The sequence below is a fragment of the Aethalodelphis obliquidens genome, unplaced genomic scaffold, assembly GCF_003676395.1.
Source record: "Aethalodelphis obliquidens isolate GAN/ISIS:26980383/991018 unplaced genomic scaffold, ASM367639v1 scaffold64, whole genome shotgun sequence".
In the NCBI taxonomy this organism is placed as follows: domain Eukaryota; kingdom Metazoa; phylum Chordata; class Mammalia; order Artiodactyla; family Delphinidae; genus Aethalodelphis; species Aethalodelphis obliquidens.
The window spans coordinates 7,574,964-7,591,740 of NW_020838008.1; positions in this window are offsets into that span (position 1 = coordinate 7,574,964).

Consider the following 16,777-nt stretch of genomic DNA (forward strand, 5'->3'; position numbering starts at 1 on the left):
ATGCAAACATTTCATAAAGAAGACCCACAGCCCATTTTTTGCATATGGACCCTACTCTTCTGCTGATATATAAAACTGGGGAACAGGGTAGAATGGAACTGAATTCGTACATTTTGTCTACCAAATTTGTAAGGGAAATTTTGTTCCAGTGCTTTATGGTGTTATTGTGCTCATCTCAAAGTTGGATGCCTACTGGGGGAAAAGAGGGATCTCTAAGGGTATTTACATGTCCATCTTTTATTCTTACAATTTTCATAATGATATCTCCAACATTCTACCAGGCTGCAATTTTTCTTAACACGTGGCTTTGGGTGCAGAGAATCCCATAGACAGAAGGAAATAGGAAAATTGCTAGAGGGCAGTCCACCTGGCCTGCGGATCAGGTTATCTCTGTATTTACTTTGCTAGGGCACTGGGCAGCACTTGGAGCACAGTAAATTATGCTTAATTTGTTTTGTTGTTTGTTGAGTGAGAGAATAAATGAATAAATCACCTTACAGAACTTTGCTTTCCATCATTGATCTCTAAAGTCTAGTTTGCTTTTTTGTTTGCTATGTTAAGTACTCGGTACCTTCCTCTCCCTCAGTACCTCTTCTCATAAATTTAGCCTTTTCCTAACAAGAAGCAACATGATTTTCTAACCTTGTTTCCTTAACATTTGGTTTTGCTTTAGAAAACTGATTCCTCAACCCATCTAGCTGCTGTCTTGGCCTCCTGACTTTTATGTCACTAGTTTCCCTCCTCTGAGATCAGAAATATTTAAATCCCAGCTGTATCAGCACAAAATATTGTCCTCTACCTATCCTCTCCCCATCTTCCAAGAGACTAACTTGAAGATGTTGCCAGTCATGACCAATAGTTTGTATTTCAGTAATTGGAGGTTTGTTTTGTTTCATTTTTCAGCATTCCCAGAGTATATTCCCTTAATTTAATGCATTTAGGCTTCTTCTTCAACTTAAGCATATGGTAGTGGTGGGAGGGAGGGAAAACGATGAGGGCAGATATTTATGTCTGTGTCGAAGAAAAAATGCCCAAGCAAAGACTCTTCTCCTTGTTGCTCATCTGCAACCTCGAGCCACACTTCCTTACATCTTGTCGCTAGCTGTACATATTGCTCTCAGCATAATACCATTCCTTCTTCTCTTCCCTTCAAAAACTCGGTAAATACTAACTCTCACTATAATTATGGGCACTCCTTTAGTAGAAAATAAGAATTTCTAAGACATGACAGTTAACAGTTGTTACTTAAAATATTAGAGCAAAATAAAATATTTCACAAACTTACGTGTCTTTCAAAAGGGAGTAAGTTGAGTTAGCTATCTATTCAGCATCCCTGGCACTACTTTCTCTGGTATCCTCTGCTTCTGTGCTACAGGCTTTGATGGTTTGTAGTGACTTCTATGATGTTGCTCCTCTCAAACGCCCAACAGTTGTGTGAAACTTTAATTCTCTATATTTAAAAAAATGGCCATGATAATAGGATCCATACAATATTGTCTAACTATTCTAATGTATATTTATACTTGGAGGGGTTCCAGGGAACTAGAACATCACATATAAGAATTTGGGATTGGTTTGGTGGTTTGAAGGTAGGAATTGACATCATTGCTTTGCTGTTAGAAAAAATAAACTCTGTAGTCAAAGGCATGCAGTAACAAAACCAATTACTTATCATCTGTAGCTGCTGGAATGAAGTGCTTATGAAAGGAAAGACTGTGGAAGACCAATTTTTTTTTTTTTTTGCAATAGAATATTAGGGTGGAATTATGAAGCGGAATACCTTCTTCTGACAGTACTGTAAAGCTTATATACAGCCCTCAGATAATGATACAGTCAGAGAATTAGAACTAATTTGACTGTCCTAAAAACACCTTTTATTTTATCTAACTAGGAGGGTTGAGGATTTTGAAAATTAAATCCTAATTTTGATCACGTAAGTAACTGAGTTACAATGTAAATTGGATTCAAAGCCTTATCTGGTCTCTTATTTAAAAAATCAGGGCATTTATCAGAATAGAGTAGAATTCTGAGAATTAAATAATATGTTCAGTAAGTTTACATGAATATATAACATTTTTGCCCCAACAAGCTTATATGAATATTTGTTGTGCTTGGTTTACTGGGTTGGTGTGATGCATTATATTTAAGTTCTTTGAACACTGTGGATCCCCCAAAGTGTCTGAATGACTGAGGCTTTGTAAATTAAGGGACACTTGTGTGAATAAAGTGATTTGATGGTTTTAACAAGGCCAGATTTAAGTAGAACCAAGAACAAGACTCAGAACAGAACAAGACTTTGCAACCAGTCCAGGTTGCTGTTAAACTCTCCCATTTGGGCAGTATCACATAATAGATCCGATAGCGTCTGAACTCGTTTATGGATATGGAGCATTTGATAAGTGTTAGTAAAATTACAGCTCAAGGCCGCACCCTAGAGTTATGGAGCAAAGTCGTGCTTTCTTATACAGAAAAATATTCTCCTTTTGAGAATCAGTTCCTGAGCCGCTACCAAACCCTTGCATGGACTGTACTCCTGACCATAGGATACATGCAACCCGAGCTGCTCATAATGTGGTGGATGGACCTAAGTCATAAAATTGGGCATGCAAGGCAGCTTTCAGTCACCAAGTGGAAGTGACATACATGAGATTTGACTCAAGTCAGACATGAAGCCATAAGTAAGCATCATGTACATGTGGCTCAGGTTTCTATGAAATATATTCCTGCTCCATTAACATCTATCTCTCCTTCAACTCATGTTTTATGGCCTCATGAGTAATTCCCTATCACTATCTGAATGTGAAAGGGAAAAAAAAATGGCCTGGTTTATACATGTTTGTGCTTGATATGCTGATGTAACCCTAAAGTGGACAATTGCACTATTAAAGCTTCGCTTAGGGGTGGCATTGAAGAGCAGAGGGGGAGGGAATTCCATCCAATGGGCAGAGTCTTGTGCTATGCATCTGTTGTTCACTTTACATGAAAGAAGATATGGCTAGAGATATGGATCTAAGTCAATTTGTGGGTAGCGATAAACATTTGGAAGAAACACTATTGGAAAATTGGTGAAGATTTATGTCAGTGGACCTCTCAAAATGGCAATGCATGGAGATATCTGTATCCTTTAAGAATATTCACCAAAAGGCATCCTGTCCCAATGTGATTTTCAATAGATGAGAAAAATGACAAGCTCTATATACTTTCAGTGGATTTATGAACAATGTGATCAACCGTAGTGATAGGGATGGAGGTTCAGTCACAGGATCAACAGATATAGGTTACCCCTAGATAGGGTTTTCTAGCTACCACCACAGTTGCATTCCCAATCTCAGAAACCAGGGCTGGACCCCTGATACAGCATTATTCCCCGGGGCAGGATAGAACCAGCCACTTGAGGACCAGATAATTAATTGGATCTCTGCAATCATAGAGACGACAGCAATTTGTCCTCACTGGAACAGATTCTTTTTCTGGGTATTCTTATTCTGGCTTCCTCTGTTCCAATCACTTCTGTTTGCACTTACTTGAATTGTTTACAATCAAAGTGTCCAAACAACACAGCTTTTGACCAGTGGACTCATTTAACAGCAAAATAAGGGAGGCAGGGTGCTTACATCCCTAGAATTCACTCACTGACTTTATCTGACCTTAACCAGTAGCCCAGTGGAAACAGTGAAATGGTGTCATGAAGGCTCATTTGTGGTAATGTGTGAGTAACCTGAAGAGCTGACGTATTGTGCTACAAGTGAGGTGTGTTCTCTGATTTTCTAATATGTGATACCAAAAGCTCGGCCTCTGTGCACTGTTGCCGAATCAAATCTCAGAGACGGAGTTTTGGGTGAAGGAGAAAAAAATAGCTTTATTGCTTTGCCAGGCAAAGAGGGACACAGTGGACTCATGCTCTCAAAACCTGTGTCCCAACCCGGGAGGATTTGGTGAGTTTTATAGCAATGGTTCAAGGACTGGGTTGCTGATAAGATTAGGGTGTGTGCAGGGCCTGCACTCCTTTAATCTGGTCTCAGGTAATCTCTTGATGAGTTGGTCTGGTTCCTTTAATCCGGCCTCAGATGGTCTTCTCTGGAATGAAGATTGCTAACATCTTCCATTCGTTGGGGGTTTTAGTTCTGTAAAGAGCTCAAAGATACAGTTCTGTGCATCCCTTGAGGTGGAACCAGGACCCTGCCCTAAGGCTGAACTATTGTTTCATGGCTGCTCCTCCCTTGTCTCTGCATCCCCTCCCTTCCTTAATTAGCAACTGTTTGAATCTGCCCTTTAGAACTCAGGGAAACTCACGGAGTCTGGAGTCTGTTCCCTACAAACAAGGAATGGGGGACACAGGAAGGCTTCTGTGCCCAGGAGTCCCACAGGGTCCTGCTCAGTTGCATATGTGGTTCCATTTCTCCCGTAGTAAAAAACAAACAAAACAAAAAATAACAAAACAAACAACCAACCAAAAAAACATGATCTGGGAACAAAGGATGAAAGTGAAGGTAGCTTCTCTCTTTATTGCCCCTAAAAACTCAGACAAAATTTTTGCTTTCTGTCCCCACAATTTTGAGTTTGCTTGTTTAGAGGATCTAGTAACAATGCTGTTTCCATCAGGATACAGAACAACTGTTCCACTGAATTGGAGCCTGAGATTTGCCAGCTGGTCACTGAGTTCTTTCTGACACTGAATGCACAAGCAAAGTAGTGGATTACCCTACTGAGTTAAATGATTGACCCAACAGGGCATGGAGGGAATGGTCTGGAACTCAGGAGGTTGCTTAGAACACTTTATAGTACTTTGTGTCCAATAGCAGCATTAATGAAAGGCTACAACCAATTATAGGCAGAACCACTAATACCTCAGTTGTTTCCTGAATGACAGTTTGGGTCACCCTAAATAGTAGTCAACTGAGATGCAAGCTCAGGGCAAAGGAAACATGGAATGGGCAGAAGAGGCAGGGATTCTGGCCATATGGCTGCTTGCAGAAATGGACATGGTAGTAATTATTGATTTTCCTTGCTTGTTTCATTGTATATGCATTTTTCATATATCAACAATTTTCCCTCCCTATATTATTTATTATAAGCTGTGTTACCAATGTTAACAGCGATTAATGCTATAAATTTAATGCTAAGCTACAGAATAACAAAGGGAGATCTTGACTGTGCTAGAAAAAGAATTTTACCCAAAGATGAATACAGGAACGTAATGGAATTTACATCTTGACCTTTTGGGAAGAGGTGGGGCAGGTCATCAGTTGATCAAGGAATAGTTCCATCGTGATAGATGAAAGAAGGGTGTTCCTTTTGTTGTTATTCGAAAGTTTAATTATGTCTGAAAGGGTCAATATGGCTGTTGAGTAGGCCAAAGTGCATTGCAGAAGAGATGCTGGAAACGACACTTCCCAGAATCTGCTTCCTTATAAACTGACAGATTCTCATCTGTTAATAAGAGGCACCAGTGAGATTTAGAAGCTAGAAGAGGAAAGGCACCAGAGGGAGTAGGAGAGAGGTGACTGGGGAAGACCATATGTGTCAGGTTCAAAGCAACTGTATTATACTCAGAACATATAGAATGGCTTCTGTTTTCCTTACTGAAGCCTGATTGATTCAGTGAGAAAACAAAACAAAAAAATGCCCTCCTCTGGGTTAAGAATAAAATGATTATTCTTCATCAGCTTTCCTCCAGTCCAAACCCTGGAGGCATTTAAATTTGTGACCCTGGAATTCACAATTATTTATCATGGGTGATAAAAATGGCTTAAACTAGTTCTCTGCTCTCAAGCAGCTTTGGAAACAGAGCATATGCATTAAGAGAAAATAAAAACATTAAGTACCATGACCTAAGAATGAGATGAAGGTACAGAGGAAATCTCTCCAAAATTTCAAGGAGGTAGCCCCAACTTCTCCTTCTCACTTCAGAGCCTTTGCAGGAACTTTCTCCCTTGCCTGGGGACGGTTTCCTTCAAAGGCCAGCCCTTTTCCAGTCTTAGGATCTCAGCTTCAATGTCACTTCTTCCTAGACTGACCACCCAATCTGAATTAAGTTTTCTTATTCTTTTTTGGAGCACCCAGTTTCTTTACCTTCACTGTGTTAATTACTCTTTGAAATGATTTCTTTATCTCCATATCTATGTGCTTAGCCTGTATCTCCTCTACTAGACTGTAAACTCTGAAAGGGCTAAGGTCATCTGTGTCTTTTTGTAAACTGCTTCATATCCAGTGCCTAGAGAACAGTAGATGTTCAATAAACATTTGTTGAATGAATAAGTTTTTAGTGAAGCAGAGACAGTAAGGGATGGGTGAAAACAAAAAATCTTCTCAAAAAAGAAAGACATTGGTATTTGATTCAGTGATATCATTGAATAATGTGAAATAATGATAAGGGTTTGTTCCTTCATTCCCTGTGTTCTGAGAAAGCAGAATAGTGGCATTCCAATATTTACTAAAAGATAGACTGTCCAGGGAATAGTTCGTATAGTCTGCAATTTCTCTTATGTTGTAATTCCAACTGATTGTATTCATAAGCCTTCATTTTTACATAGTATCTATAAAATGAAAGTATTTTATATGATATTTATAAAAGAAAAGTTCTCAGGTGCAATTAAAATAAGTATATCTGATGGGGCTACACATGGAATTATTTAGCAACAATTAATGTTTTTCAGAAGGCTTTTTAAATAGAAATCTTTGCCTAATGAACAAAAAAACTAAGTAAAACAATGTTTTGATAATTTCAAGACATACTGTAAACACTGTGAAAAGACCTGCCTCCTTGTTTTTTTTGTTTGTTTTTTTTTGTTTTTTAATAAATTTATTTTTTAGTTTTGGCTGCATTGGCTCTTCGTTGCTGCTCACGCGTCTTCGTTGCGGTGCACAGGCCTCTCATTGCGGCGGCCTCCCCGTTGCGGAGCATGGGCTCTAGGTGCGCGGGCTTCAGTAGTTGTGGCACTCAGGCTCAGTAGTTGTGGCTCGCAAGCTCTAGAGCACAGGCCCAGTAGTTGTGGTGCACGGGCCCAGTTGGGATCCTCCCCGACCAGGGCTCGAACCCGTGTCCCCTGCTTTGGCAGGTGGATTCTCAACCCCTGCACCACCAGGGAAGCCCCCTGCCTCCTTGTTTGAAGCTACACTGATCAATGCATTGACCTTTGTCTGGAACTGCATTAACCTCTTTCTACAGTGGAGAAAGTTGTTGAGAGCTCTGCTATTTTTCTTATTTGGAAACTTTCACTACGATACAAAGCATTTTTTGGCAGGCTGCGTTATTTCCATTCATACTAAGAGAAGAGAGAGCCATGTCTACTTCTGCATGTAGTACATACAGCTACAGTTTGTGTAATCCAAAATATAATGTGAAAGGACTCTGGCGTATTTAGACCCAAAGCAAGTTTGCGTAGTTCTCACAAGCAGGGCTTGTGCTTACATTATGTGCATCATTACATTATTTATAATAAACTGCATGCATTTAATATTTAGAGAGAGAACCGTCTGCTTGTTCCTTACTAATGGATTCTCCCAAGAAGATGAAATTTTATTTTGATTAGATCAAACTCAAGAATATTTAAGATACAAAGTCCTCTGTATTACTGGATTCTAGTGGCCCTCTCTGTTTAAATCTGGACATTTCTTTTTAAAATAATGTGATAGGGCTTCCCTGGTGGCGCAGTGGTTGAGAGTCCATCTGCCGATGCAGGGGACACGGGTTCGTGCCCCGGTCCGGGAAGATCCCACATGCCGCGGAGCGGCTGGGCCCGTGAGCCATGGCCGCTGGGCCTGCGCGTCCGGAGCCTGTGCCCCGCAACGGGAGAGGCCACAACTGTGAGAGGCCTGCGTACCACAAAAAATAATAATAATAATAATGTGATAGTATCTCTGTTACCTTAAAAAATGATAATACAGATTAGTTAAATGAGGTATTACATATTCAGTTAACTTAAAGTCTAGATTAAAACTAATTAAAGAATTTTAAAAATGCCATTTTAATTCTTTTTTTAGTATACTGAACCACAGGTTACCTCACTGATGCTGTTCCAGCCCCTTAAGTTTTACATTTTCGTCATTTGAGCAGAGAGCAACACTGACACGATCGTATCAGGAGGAAAGCGAGGTTATTTGGAGCAGCATCACACCACTTCTAATTAACTCCCTACCTTAAGGCCACTTCCAGTGCATCAGTCAACCGCTGACAAATTTGGTCATGTAACAAACAACTGCAAACGCTTCCAAGCCATTTACCAATAAGCATTAATTTTTCTCACATCTAAGTGTGCCGGGGCAGCTCCTCCAGGCTGCATTTAGCTGCACAGCTCTGCAGGGGCTCTGCTCCTAGCCTGTTTAGTCTGGGGCCCAAGAAGAGGGAGAGCAACCATCCAGCGGAAGCTGCTTTCACAGCAATGACGGGAGACCAAGAGGCAACCTGGAAACAGACAAGGCCTCTCAATGCCTAGGTTTGGAACCAGCACGCTGTCACTTATGCCCAAGTTCCTTTGACCAAAGCAAGTCTTTGGCTGAGCTCAGAAGTCACTGAAATACAGTTTGTACTTTTGTGGGAGGAAATGCAAAGTTGCCTGGAAAAGAGGATGTGAAAAAAGCAATAATAGTTCAGTCTATCACTGCCAGCAACCACTGACCTTCAGTATCTTCAAACGCCTGTTAGGCCTTAGGTATATAGTGTCCAAGATGATTTTCTCTGTGAAAATCATGGCAACCCAAAATGCTTTGGATATGATGGCAGGAACAGCAGCAGTGACAACATAAACTTCACTCTAAGAAAAAACAAAAACAGTTCAAAGGTTAAAATTAATAATGACTTAACCTGAAATTTAAAAATTCACAAAAATTAACAAAATGCCTAACATAGAATTAACTCACATCTCAGTGGCTGTTAAATTGGAGATAGGAGAGCCCAGAAGAAATAATCCTCAATTTTATTCCCTTAGTCAGCCTGAAACATCCCTTTGCCAGCAAGGTCCTGTAAGAGAAATATTTAAAGATATTCCATAGTTAATTTTACCTGTTTTTAGTTTTATTTGTTTATAGTTTCATAGCTAAATAATGAGGTGTGTTTTTGAGGATAGTTCTAATGGCATATCCGACATAATAAAATTTTGTAGGATATTACTAATGATACAGAAATTTTAAATTGTGTTATTTAAGGAAACACGCCTACTCAGTTTCTCACATGGCTTGTGAGCGGTACTCATTTGTCTGTGAGTGTGGGTTAGCTTCAGAAACTTTGCTCCGTGCATTTCTCTGCAGTCCTCTTTTCCCTTTTCTCCTATGGTTGCCAGCTATGTAAAATGAAACATCATGCTACTCTTTGCCCATCAGAGGGTATCATGACAAAGATAACCAGACATTTGTTGAACCACTAAAGCAACCACTGAAGTACACTAACATACCCAAAGTATAAACTCATTTTAAAGACTAAATTCTGTTCACTTTCTAAATTTTCTTCTGTGAACATTTTACATGTTATCTTTCAGAATGCAGTGTAAGAAACCAACAAAGAACGTTAGCTTATTTATAAATTTCTAGTATTCAATATTCAATGCAGATTTTTTTTTAGCTCTGAGAGAACTGGGGTTATAGAGCTAAAACCACTACCCATCTTCTCAGCTACATCATATTCTTAGTACTGCTATCACTGGTCTCTGTGTGAGAGACTAAATATGTATTTTTACACAATGCATAAACTCTCCTACACTTGTTTCTTCTGGTGGAAATTCTAGAGCAAAACTGTTGTTCATAAGGTCAAAGTTTTGTCTTGTGCTATTATTAATTTATTCAGCCAGCCAATGCTGATACTCAGCTGGTCTACACCAGTACCACACCAGTATATACTACACCAGTATAACCATGCTGCCTATGAAAAATTTAAAAGATGTATGTAACAGCTGGTAAATAGGAGCTGTCATGAGCCCCCGTGAGCCCTACTTCCCTCAAGGAACCCCTCAGTTCTGAGAACATGGCAACTAAATGGCCCACCTCTGGCATTCCAGCGACCTCTGGGACCCTTTCCTGCACTAACCATATCAGGCATCTATGCTCACTGGTCAACTCCCAAGGCATACCAGTTTTTCAGTATTTTTAATATCATCGTTACAGCCATGGGGAGAAAATGTTTCATAATAAATGTGATCTTAAAAAGGAAATAGGAAAAGAGAGACTCAATTGTAGGAAGTGGTAAGGTAGTAGTGAAAAAATCACAGTGGATAGGCACACTACTGTTGAAGTCAGACAGTGTTCAGTTCCAACCCAGGTTCTGTCACGTAATAGTTGTATGTTCTTGGTAAGAATTCAACCACACACTGAGCCTCAAGTTTCTCGTCTTGAAAATGAGCATGATAAAACCATTTCGCCTGGGATAATATTTGAAACATGAGGTAATTTTTATTTATTTATTTATTTATTTATTTTTGGCTGCACTGGGTCTTCTTTGCAGTGGTTTCTCATTGCAGTGGCTTCTCTTTTTACGGATCACGGGCTCTAGGCGCGCGGGCTTCAGTAGTTGTGGCACATGGGCTCAGTAGTTGTGGCGCACGGACTTAGTTGCTCCTTGGCATGTGGGATCTTCCTGGACCAGGGTTCAAACCCGTGTCCCCTGCATTGGCAGGTGGATTCTTAACCACTGTGCCAGCAGGGAAGTCCGAAACATGAGGTAATGTTTCAAAGGGCCTGACTCCATTGTAAACAATTAAGAAATACCATCTATAATCACCACTGTGTCCAACATAAAGGAGCAAGTAGAATTTGCATCCTCATACTCCTGATGCCTCTCCTTCAGTCAGCGCCCTGACCCAGCTGCTGTAACAAGCACCGACAGCAGAGGGGGCTTCTATTCGGCTCTGTAGAACTTGGCATCTAAGGTTGATGGAAGACAAAGAAAACCCTATTTACTTCTCCTAACTTGCTACAGGGTATTGGTAGTCTGGTTGTCTGTGGGTAGACTTAGTATCTTGATTAGCTCTCCTGAGAATGCCTCTGGAAACTGTTAAGTGAAGTGGGACGTGGAAGACTGGCTAATACCTATGGTGGCTTCAAAATAGTCTGCAGAGGTCTGGTTGCTCAGAATTGTGAAATGTTTGTTACCTTGACAATCACAGGCAGTACAAGGCTGAGTTTTGAGTGACCTTAGATTCCTTTGCAATTCCTTATGGGGATGAATGATTTGTATGTCTAATCCATGAATGGCAAAGACATGTTCTTTAACAAGATTAATGAAGCTTGCCTAAAGCATTTTGTATGCTAGGCCCAATGGCATGGCTTCCTTAGAGACTTGCAGTTAACGTTTCTAGAATGCTGGCCCCAGGGAGGACTAAAACCTTCTTTAATACCAGGTGAAATTCCAGATTGGGGGCATAAGTATATCTTCAGTTCCCTCTGATATATAATCTCAGAATTTGGATTAATCCTGAACACTATGAGAAAGATTTTTTTTTCCTTTTTTTCCCTTTTTATCTTTTAATCGTTGATGATTTGGATAAGACTTGGATGACTTCTAGACCTAGTACCTCCCCTTAATAAATCAATTCTGACCCTATGCTTTTACATTAGGCTAACAAACAGTAAAGACAAGGTTTTTGATATCTTTGCTCTGAGGAAATTCTGGACTATCATCTTCCTTGCCCTGATGTTCCTGACTTTCTAATCATGGTCTGGTTTTCTCTCTCTTTCTCAGTCTCACACTTATTCTTTTCAATCTGACTGTGATAAACACAAATCTCAGTCTATAAACACAGAAATGTACTCTCCTCGTTTATCTATAATTGAAAGTATTTTCTCGGATGTTGTATTAGTTATTTATTGCTGTGCAACAAATTACCCAAAATCTTAACAGTCAACAGCTGACATCGATTATCTCACACAGTGTCTGAGGCTCAGGAACCTGGGAGTGCCTGAGCTGGGTACCTCTGCCTCAGGGTCTCCCATGAGGCTGCAGTCAAGCTGTCAGCTGGACATGCAGTCTCCAACACTTGGCCAGGACTAGAAGATCCTCTTCTATGGTCACTCATGAGGCTGTTGACAAGGGTCAGTTCGTCATCACATAGGTCTCTCCACAGGGCTGTCCTTCACCATGGCTGCTGGCTTCCCACTAGAGTGAGCAGTGAGAGAGACAGCAAGAAGATCTCTTTCATAGCTTTATCTCAGAAGTGACGTACCATCACTTATGCTGTATTCTGTCGGTCATGCAGACCAACCCTGATACAGTGTGGAGGAAGGCTACACAAATGATGGAGGTGGATCATGGGGAGGCCACAGATATTTTCCCTCCCCGTTTTGCTAGATATAGAAACTTAATTACAGTCAATGGAAGCTTTCCCCCCAAGCCCCATTCCTGGAGCTGCATGTAAGTCTTTACATAGCAACACATCTAGGGTTTTTTTGTTTGTTTGTTTTTTGAGAGGGTGGAGTTAAGGGGCCGGTATATCTGGTCTTTGGTATTATTATATATCCACCCTAAAAATTGATGACAAACTATTAAAGACATTGCTAGCACCTCTCCCACTTAACATCCAGCAGGAGTGTGATCTGTTTGTGCCCCCAAAGATTTACTCATTTCCCTTTAAATGTATTAGGACACTGCTAAGCACTCCTTATTCCAGATGGAGGGTGGAGAGGCTCTAGGCCTGCACTGTCCAATATGGTGGCTACTAGCCACGCATGACTGTTGAGTGCTGGTGTATGAAATATACATATATTTTGAAGACTTAATTGAAAAAAGTAAAATATCTCATTAATAGTTTTATGTTGATTACATGTTGAAATAATATTTTAGTTACATTAAGTAAAATAAAATATTAACATTAATTTCATGTTTTTAATTTATTGTTTTAAAATTGGCTACTGGAAAACATAAAATTACATATGTGGCTAGCATTTGTGGCTCACCTTACATTTCTAATGGACAGTGCTACTCTAGATACTTGCATGTAAGATGGCAGTATGAAGGAAATGCCTTCCTATCCAATACAAGAGCCTCAGTTGTCCCTTCAAGGCAGTGTCTGGTGAAAGAGAGTAAGAAGGATTAGATTCGAGTGAGAAAAATCAGAAGTAAACATCATAGAGCCTGAGGACAATGGTGTGGGTAGCAGATACTGTCAACACCTTGCCCATGTGCCTCAGGACTCATCATCCCGTAAACACTGACTGGTTCTTCCTGTCTAACTGGTTCTTCCACTCTAACACTGCCTGAAGAGTGTTCTCATAGCAGGGATATCCTCACCTTACAAGTATGGAGGATGGAAACGCCGTGCATTAAATGTCCTTGAGAACAGCCTTCAACCAAGATGAATGGAAATTGATGGATACATGTCCCAGTTTCTTTGCACCTCTTGTGGGATTATTCTGCGGTGGGTTCTGCATCTTCTCCCAGGGTCGTCCCAGATGTGGATTCCCAGTTGCCTGTAGCAGTAACCAGCCCACTAAATACCCTGTTAAGATTTTCTTCTCTTCCTTCTCCTCTACTGGTAATTCCTGGGGTCACTTCCCAGACAACCTGCTTCTGCTCAAACCTATTTGTAAGGGCTGCTTCTGGAGAAATCCAGCCTAAGGCAGAATGTGTATGATACGTATGTGCCTTCACGTAAGAGCATACAGGCGCAAAAACAGCCTAAGCTATTTCCGTTTGGTGCCAGTGTTCATGGATAAACTTGACAGCCCAATTCTCCATGAATGTTTTCTTAATATACTTGCTATCTTGTCCTCTGGTTCTGCATTCATGTCTCACTATTCTGTCCCTGCTAATGCCCTAGCTCCTCCCCTCAAAACCACATCCTCTGAGTGGCTCTGTTCACAAAGCCCTTAGAGTTGCCAAGTTGGGCCAGGTTCTAGAAATATAGGCCATATGTGACAGCCTAAAAGTTTTCCTTCTGACATTTGTAGGAAGGAAAATCAGCCTCCTTCCTCTGAAGGTTGCTTGAAAATGGCCCTTTACCTTCCAGCATCCCCCTATTGTGACAAGTTGCTAAGCACTCTGCTTTCACCCTCCAATTTTCTCCATCATAAATAGGTTTCCATTTGTAACCCATGTGCGCAGTTTCACCTAGAAGCGGGGAGGAAGGCACACTGCCCTATTTTAGCTCAGCAGGGCTGGAGCACTGAAGAAGATGAAAGGTCAGCGTCACCGACCGCAAGTGTGTCTGAATGATGGTGCTGACAAAATCAGAATGTGCTTTCCTGGGGAACGTGGCCCCTGCGAGATACAGGCCAGGCTATCTCAGCATCTAGGTTGCATTAAAGCAAGCACAGTAATAATAACAATAGAGAATAATAACAAGAGAGAATTTACCATTTCTGGTAGGTCTAGTGCTTTCTAGGCTATGAAGCACTTCCCCAAATACCTTCTCCTTTGACTCTTTCAACAACATTTTGAGAGAAGCAAGTGTTATCATGAATATTCTGGTGATTTCTTTGGCACTGAAATCATACCCATCCATATTCTGGTAATAGCTAATTTGTAATACCCAGCTTTATGGCTTTAAGGACACATCCAGGGCTGGTGGAGCGGGTAAAACTGTGTGCAAGTATCATATGGTATGAGAACACTCAGTATTTGCAACATTAATTGCCAACAGCGATTTGACCAATTTAACTCATTGTACCCCAATCACTAACCATTTTCTTTATCTTGCTTCTGTCCATAAACTATACAGATATGACCCACTTGCTTAATTTCTTAATCAATACACTAATCCTTGCCATTAGCATAGAACTTGATTTGGAAAGTACTCTGGGTAACAGACTCCTTGGTTTGGTCCCAAGACTGCTTCCCAAGTATTGCCAAGAGTTGACATTCTTTGCGAGTATGGCACAGATTTTCAGGGGAAGCTGAAAGCTGAGAGACAAATGTTTTGTTACCATGTTGTTGTTTCACCCGCTTCTTTGGAAACACTACAGGAAAATACAAACAGATGTGTTGGGAAAGCAGCACTGTCAGAAGGCTATATTCTATGGTGGGAAAATGCGAAATAAATGATTGAATAAATGGACAAAAGTGAAAAAGACTTTGATACGTCACATAAGGTGGGAATTAGTGTACCATAAAATGATGCTGTGTTACCAAGCGAGGTGAGTTCATGACAGTTACCAGAGAATCCAGGCGTCAGTCAGCATTCTTGATGGATGTACGTGGCTTCCATTTATACAGAGGTCATAGTGCTATACTAGAATGTAAGCTGCAGAAGGACCAGACTTTGTGTATCCTGTTTCCCACTGTATCACCAGCTCCCACACAGTGTCTGGCACATAGAGAGCACGCACACGTTTTTTAAAAAATAAATGAGTACCTAAGTGATTAAACGAACTTGGCACGTAGTCTATAGTAATTGCATTTCCATTCTGAAGCTACTGGTGTCCTGTGGTGTCCGAGAAAGAAAAATATAAGCTTGTTTTAAGGAAGAAAGTTGAACAGCCCCTTTAAATTTTCTCACACCTCCACTAATGAAGCAAAGGAAAATTCAGTTACATTTTGTATTTCCCAGTCAAGAGTGGTCTAGCCATAGGGCTGAATGATACTTTTAAAATGCCGGGGAAATAACCCACCAGTTTAATCTGTACAATGCTTAGCCCAAATATCCTCTACATTAACAATATTGTGAGAGAGTCTGGGGGTCATTAGAGGACCTGAAAACGCCCTGCAGTATGTTTGTACAAGATTAGCCCTTCGTCGAAAAGATGTATTCATTCCCGATATGGCCTGTGTCAGGGTTGCTGGCCTTAATGCATGGAACTTTTCCAGTTCATCAAGGCAAGCATGCCCAGAGCTATTTTCTAGGTTTGAAATAAAAGAGCAAGATGTGGTAAGCCTGAAACCTTTGTTACTATTTCCATTCCCCTCTTCTCTCTTTCCTGCTTGCTTTTTTACCCACCTGTTTTTCTCTCCTTGCTCAGTAAACAGAGCTGCCCATATGGCAAGCTGTGATAATCTTCCTCACCCCACTCTCCATCCGTGCATTTGGCTTTGGTTTTAATACCAGCGAGTTTCAAATATTGAAACAAAGGCAGCCATTCTTCTCCATTCACTACGGGCTCCACTCAGAGCTATTTCCTTAAAGATCTGAATGAATCCAAAATCTAGCCAGTGCTTGCCTAGTGTGGCTTGTGTATGTTCCTTCTTCTGTCCTATCTCTGGCTAGTCAACTTTATTTTCTTGTCAATGCAAATCTTTGATTCTGGTACTAAAAAAAAATCTGTGTTTTAACTGAAAATACTCACAGGTATTTTGATTTTAATTTGGTACTGTGTATTTTATAACCGTGTTCAAAGAGATGGGAAAAGAAATACATCCAAAAGCTATCCACTCAATATGGGACATCTTATGCTGCAGAGTCCAGCCACACAGAGATCTTAAAACACAGAAGTTTAGCTCATGGTACATCCCTATCCCCAACTGGCACGGAGTTCTGCCCATCAGAATCATTCAGAATTCCAGGCTGGCAAGGGGGCCACCATTTCAAATGTGGGTACTCCAGCCAGCATCTCCAATGTCCCTGGCCTCAGTCCAGGGAAAGCTTGAACTCTAGAGCAGTGCTTTTCAAACTTTGATTTGAGTGAGCTCACCTGAGGATCTTGTGAAAATGCCAGGTTTGCTTCAGTATATCTGGGCAGGGTCTGAGAATCTATCGTTCTAAGAAGAGCTCAGGTGATGCTGCTGTTGCTACCTTTTTTTCCGTAGCAGAAATCTAACCGGGCAATGAAATGTTCTGGCCCAGAGGTACAGTTTCATTAGGCACATGCATCCTCCCAGCCACAAGGGAGCTGAGAAGTACAAGCCCATCACACCCTCAAA